The sequence below is a fragment of the Camponotus vicinus genome, unplaced genomic scaffold (genome assembly GCF_025532165.1).
Source record: "Camponotus vicinus isolate PSW18456_S1 unplaced genomic scaffold, iyCamVici1.0 SCAF_1, whole genome shotgun sequence".
Classification (NCBI taxonomy): domain Eukaryota; kingdom Metazoa; phylum Arthropoda; class Insecta; order Hymenoptera; family Formicidae; genus Camponotus; species Camponotus vicinus.
The window spans coordinates 26,601,281-26,607,262 of record NW_028141945.1 but is presented as its reverse complement, the minus strand read 5'-3'; the positions used below and the strand labels follow the sequence as shown (position 1 = coordinate 26,607,262).

The 5,982-nt window shown below is 37.9% G+C and overlaps 1 pseudogene; it reads left to right on the top strand.

Annotated features, from left to right (window-relative positions):
* The first annotated feature begins 5,081 nt into the window (after positions 1-5,081).
* Positions 5,082-5,764, top strand: LOC145976049 (uncharacterized; annotated as a pseudogene).
* The last annotated feature ends 218 nt before the right edge of the window (positions 5,765-5,982 follow it).

Sequence of the window (5,982 nt, the reverse complement as noted above, 5' to 3'; positions counted from 1 at the left end):
CCCGACGTATATCTCGTGGAAAAAATTTTGCGGGAAAAGGGTGATGACGTATACGTGAAATGGTTGGGAATGGATAAATCATACAACTCTTGGATACATAAAAATAATGTATTATAAATATTTATTATTAAAATATATAAAATATGTGTATAAAAAATAATCTATTATAAATATTTATTAAAATATATAAAATATGTGTATAAAAAATATAAAATTTATTAAAATATAAAAATATATAAAATGTATAAAATATAAAAATATATACATGGTTATGTACAAAATATACAATTAATAATAAACAAAATATACATTTATTTACAAAGGTATTCTATAATGTCCCCACGGTAACGTATCGGTGGTTTCGGGTACGATACACCGCTTATCGTCGTACGGACTCAGAGCAATTTTCGTCTCGCTGATCGTGTACACTTGGTGCAGTTTAAATCGTATACACGACTGCTGATGCGTCATTTCAATTTCTTCGTTTAAACACCGCGTGTAATCGTCAAACGGTATCGTTCTCGCGACAACGTTACTCTTGACACCTTTAACTTTCTTCGTGTCCTTTTTCCCATTCACTCGTAACGCGTACATCTTTGCTCTGAGCCCGACGAATTCGGTCATTATAACGCCGTTGTTTTCGTCCTTCATCAAGCCCGATACCTTCTTATTTACAAGCGGTATACCGTACGCATTATCCATCGCATAATCGCTCATGTCGAATCTGACGATATCACACTTCATATTCTCATACACATCCGCGCACTCAATGTGATATATGAGACTATCCGTATCGGTGTACATTACCCGGCATTTGTCGCGATACATATACTCGTGATGAAACTCGTACAAACATGTCTTGGATATGTCGAGTATACACATACCCACGTAAATCGGTTTGTAGAATTTCACCTCGAGTTTGCGCAATTCCACAGCAATAAGATTCTCCGAAAAACGCTTCTGCTGTGGAAATTTGGCTTTGCGATCATTGCCTCTGCGCCGTATCGTCCGTCCCAGTGAGTTATGAGTTTAACGTCTACACGATTCCGCACATTTTCCATCGTTTTACCAAACACCGCATTATTCATTAATTTATATAAATTTTTTTCGAAATCATTTTTAACCAATGTTCTGAAATGTGTATTTAGTTCTATGTAATTTCGAAGCCATGGAGATTGAGAAAACTGTAAAATTCGATGTATTTTTGTTACGCGAAGACCGTGACGCGTACACTGCTGCAGGTTGCGGTAGTGTATCACGTAACGCTTCTTATCGTATAATGTTGCGAGCAGCTTGAGCTCTCGCTTGCTAGGTGGTTTGTCGCGTGTCGGGCAAAACGGTAGGTCAGTGTGCGTATCGTGAAGATGTTGCGGATACTTTAAATCTACTTCGAGGATATAACCGTAGGCGAATCTAGCGCGATCGATGATACGTCAAAATTCGACACATCGTCGACCCATTAAAAATCAGCATAGGGTAACGGTTGACACTTGCCCATCCGTACAAATTATTTACATCGAAATATATCAAGTATGACGATGGTTTCGACGGATCGTACGACTGCATGTATTTGTTATTAGCGCGAGCGTATCTGTTGGAACATTGGCTCAGACCGCCGCGTATACCACGTTCGATGAACATAACCATGTCGATGTCGGTAAGTAATTTGAATGTAATCTTGGTATGCTTCAACATGGCGTCCCACGTGTATCCGGGGAGAGTATAGTAATACGCGGGATCGAGTCCATAACTTTCGATGCAACTATCTCGAAAGTTTTCAAAAATATCGGCTAATAACATGACATCGATTTTAAGATATAAATCGCTATATTCGCCTAGCGTCCGAATGGAGAATCGCGTCCAGATGTTCTCGGCGTGCGCGTAATCGCTCTCGGATACAATTTTTGAGGTCTGCGGCGAACCATGCTGTACAATCGGCGCTACGACGCGAATGGTACGCCGATAAAGATTCGTCGTATGAGCAATGTACATAGTAAGCTATGCTAAATACTTGGTGATGTTGGTACAATTTTTGTTGTTCTTCCTCCGTCTTGGCCAGAACGCATTCCAAGTCAGCGTAGACCACAAATGGAAGTCGCTCCTTCCGATTAAAGTTGTTGAACGATAACCACTTGTCCTTATCGCTCGGCTATCGGACAGCGCAATCGTTCATCTTTTCGCAGTCGACCGTATGCGACTGCAACTTGGCGTCCGAATTAAAATAATGTAAGCATCTATAAAAGAAAAATTTTAATTAAGATTTATATAACAAAGTGTATAACCTATAATTATTCAAATAATATAAATTAAACTTACCGATCGTAGATATATCTTTGACCGTTGTGTTTGCTCAATTGCGAGCTCACTAGCCGGGATAAATTCTTAATCCATGCAAAATGCCGTCGTCTTCAATGTACAGCAAGTTGACATGCTTGTCCCGCTTCTGTTGCGAAAGACGCATCGGAACAATGCTGTTCTTGTCTTCGATGCTGTACACATTTATAGAAATATCATTGGCGAGTTCAAAATTTTTTATTTGGTTCACAGTCACTGGAAACTCAATGTCCTGGAGATTCAGCACTGTCGTGTAATGCGGATACGATGATTCCCGATTCGTGTCTCTTTCGGCGGGGTATAGGGCGGCGACCACTGCCCACGCGGAACACGCATTGTCCTTTGATTGTACGTTAATCACCGCTCTTTTCAACATAATCTCCCGCGATAATTTAATGTGACATCCCGCACGCATAGGATTATACTTATTTATATTTACAGTTAAATTTAGTATTCGCGACAAAGCCCACCCGCTGTCGCGTTCCTGAAACTCTTCCAGAGACGCTAGGGTGGGTTCGATGACGCGCCGTTCGTACCACTAGCGTAAATCGGATGTGCGAAAGAGTTCATAGTTTCTCGTATTGATACTTTTGTTGGCGCGTTTATCCCCAGCCACGAATTCACCGTTAAATATAGTGTTCACTTTCACACAATTGTGTCTTTTCATAACGTCCTGCACATGTTCTATCACAATGTCTTTGGCGTCATCGAGAAATTGGCGAGGTTCGATGTGATTATAGTTTATCACCGCACCAGTCGATACGCGACTCTCGAACGCCGTATCAATCTCGCGCCACACAAGTCCATTTTGACGCGCGCTACATCCGGCACCCGCGTGTACGAAACGTCCACGTACCGAATTTTTCAACCCTTCGAGGCGCGCGATCCGAGCAATTAGCGATTGTCGATTTCTGATCGATTATCGCGGTCGTTTGATGCGACTTTGCTCTTCCAACGACTCGATGTATTGGTCGCATCGTTGCTCCCACACAATGTAATCTTCCAGCGAATCAATCAATGTGGATTGCTCTCGCAAACTTTGTTCCTCCATATTGTATCAGACTTGCGAAATGCGCTTTCCAATGATAGTTCCGAATGTACTTTAGCGAAAATACTGGCGGGGTGTGCCTCTTTATCATGATTTATATACTGTCTCCTGCATATCATCGAACATTCTAGAATGATTTCATCTTAAAAAATTCCCCGGAACAGCGTGTGCAATTTAACCTTGAAAATTTCGTGTTTTGTCACGTACATTTGAAAAATCTAACGTGATTGCATCAGGAGCAGCCGTACATCGGCGCTCGATTTTAGCGCATTCAGCTGAATCTTTGTTCTGATGCGCAATTTAACCTTGAAAATTTTGCGTTTTGTCACGTACATTTGAAAAATCTAACGTGATTGCATCAGGAGCAGCCGTATATCGGCGCTCGATTTTAGCGCATTCAGCTAAATCTTTGTTCCGATGTGCAATTTAACCTTGAAAATTTTACGTTTTGTCACGTACATTTGAAAAGTCTAACGTGATTGCATCAGGAGCAGTCGTACATCGGCGCTCGATTTTAACGAATTCAGCTAATTCTTTGTTCTGGGGATGATGTCATCGCAGCCGTACATCGGCGCGACAAAATTTTAGAGGAAATTAAAATGTCGTGTCAGCAATAATCCCCTCTACATTGCAATTTGCGATACCATTTGAATTGATATTAATTCTAATACGATCAGTATTAAATCAATCACACGTGTGAAAGGTTCACTGAAGAAATCAACATGAATTTTTACGTTCCGATTCGAAACGGTGAAACTCCACCGTGTAAGAAGCAAAAATGCGACACGTAAGTTTCGATCGTTTAAAAATTTTATTTATTAATTTTTTTAAATATTGATCTAATTCATATATTTTATAGCATTCAGCCTCGTCGTGCGACTCGTATACTTGGAAGAAGATACGCTCTAACCCCAACGTCGTACAAGTATTTGGACATTGGAATAAGCGTTGGAGCTGTATCGTACGTGGAACTGATTCTCGGCGATAATCGAGGCAATCAAATAGTATTGCCTTTTTCAACGTGGAATTTGTTGATGTAGAAGCAAGCAGACGTTGAACAATTTCTACAATCGACTGCTCTTCCATTAAGGATTGGAGATTTATCGATCGAAATGTATCAATCGAAAATTGTAAAACTCACATTATGCGAAAATTCTTTGTACATGAAACCACAAACATTATTATATTTATTTAATTTTGAAAATTGTATCGATCATATGCACAATTGGTTATGCGAGAATACGTATCTCGTGAATGAAAAATTTAAACAATTTGAAACTGTATTACAACGTAACAATATTACTACTGTATGTGATGCTGTAAAAACGATACGCGAGAGTGATGTCTTTAACAGCGAATCATTAATCGATTGCGAATTATTAACATGTGCTGTAAATGATATTCTTTACGATGTGTGCAATAAATAATTATTTTTATTCCATATGTGATTTTAATTCTTTCCTTCCATACGAATAAGAATAGTTATACTTTTCTCAACACGCTCCGCTAAAGATGTAGAGAAATGCTGAGGTAGATGAGACGTGATGCTCTAGTTGGAATGAGACAAAAGATATTAAAAGATATATAATGAAGAGGAGTCTGCAGCATTAGAATATTATTTCTTTCGTTGTTCTGTGTTTCGTTGGTCTTGTGTTTCGTTGGTCACGTATAATGGCTGAAGACGACGTTATTATCATCGATGATAATACGGATGATGATGATTATTGGATGGATCCAGTTGTGGCGGAAAGAATTGAGATGGAGAGAGAGAAGAGAAAGAAATGGAAGAAATTGTATGCGAAGGAAGAATCATCTGATAAGGAATTTGATTTCGATTTTCGGACTAGTGATGATGAAGAATTACTTCAATATGAGCGGGAACAAATTTCAAAGAAGAATCTTGAAACTTCAATCGTTCAGTTTATAAGACATCGAGAGCTCGGCTTGAAAAACCTCGCACAAATTCGTTGAAGAGATTTCTCAAATCTCGAAAATATTATGCGAACTCACTTAGAAAATGTGATACAAGTTCGTGTATCTACGAGGAAGATCCTAATCACACTACATTACGATGTTTTGGAAATAGACTATATGAAAATCTTGAATTACGAAAAAAATGGACAAATTCGAATATGAGCACGAGAATATGCTACGGCAAGACTTCGAAACGTTGAAGGTAAAAATATTTTTACCGATGTGTAATAAATTTAAAACATTCACAGTTATGTTTAATTTCAGAGTTTACGAGAGTATATGAATGGTCGACGAGAGGATAAACAGATATGTGAATCCAAACCTGCGTAAAATTATAAATTGAGCGTATTGCTCAATATAAAGATGAGCTATGGATAATATTGTAAGTATCTTTCAATTTGTAATATATCAAAATGTATCTTAAAATAAATTTTTAAATAATTTAAAAATAATAAAATGTATTTCTGTTTCAGGAGCGGCATCCCTCAGTCCGGCGCATCCCCCAATATATATATATTTTTATTTTATTATATTACTATTATATATATTATATTTTTTAAATTTTATCTTTTATTATATTTTTTTTTATTATTATATTTTTTCAATTTTATATCTTTTATTATATA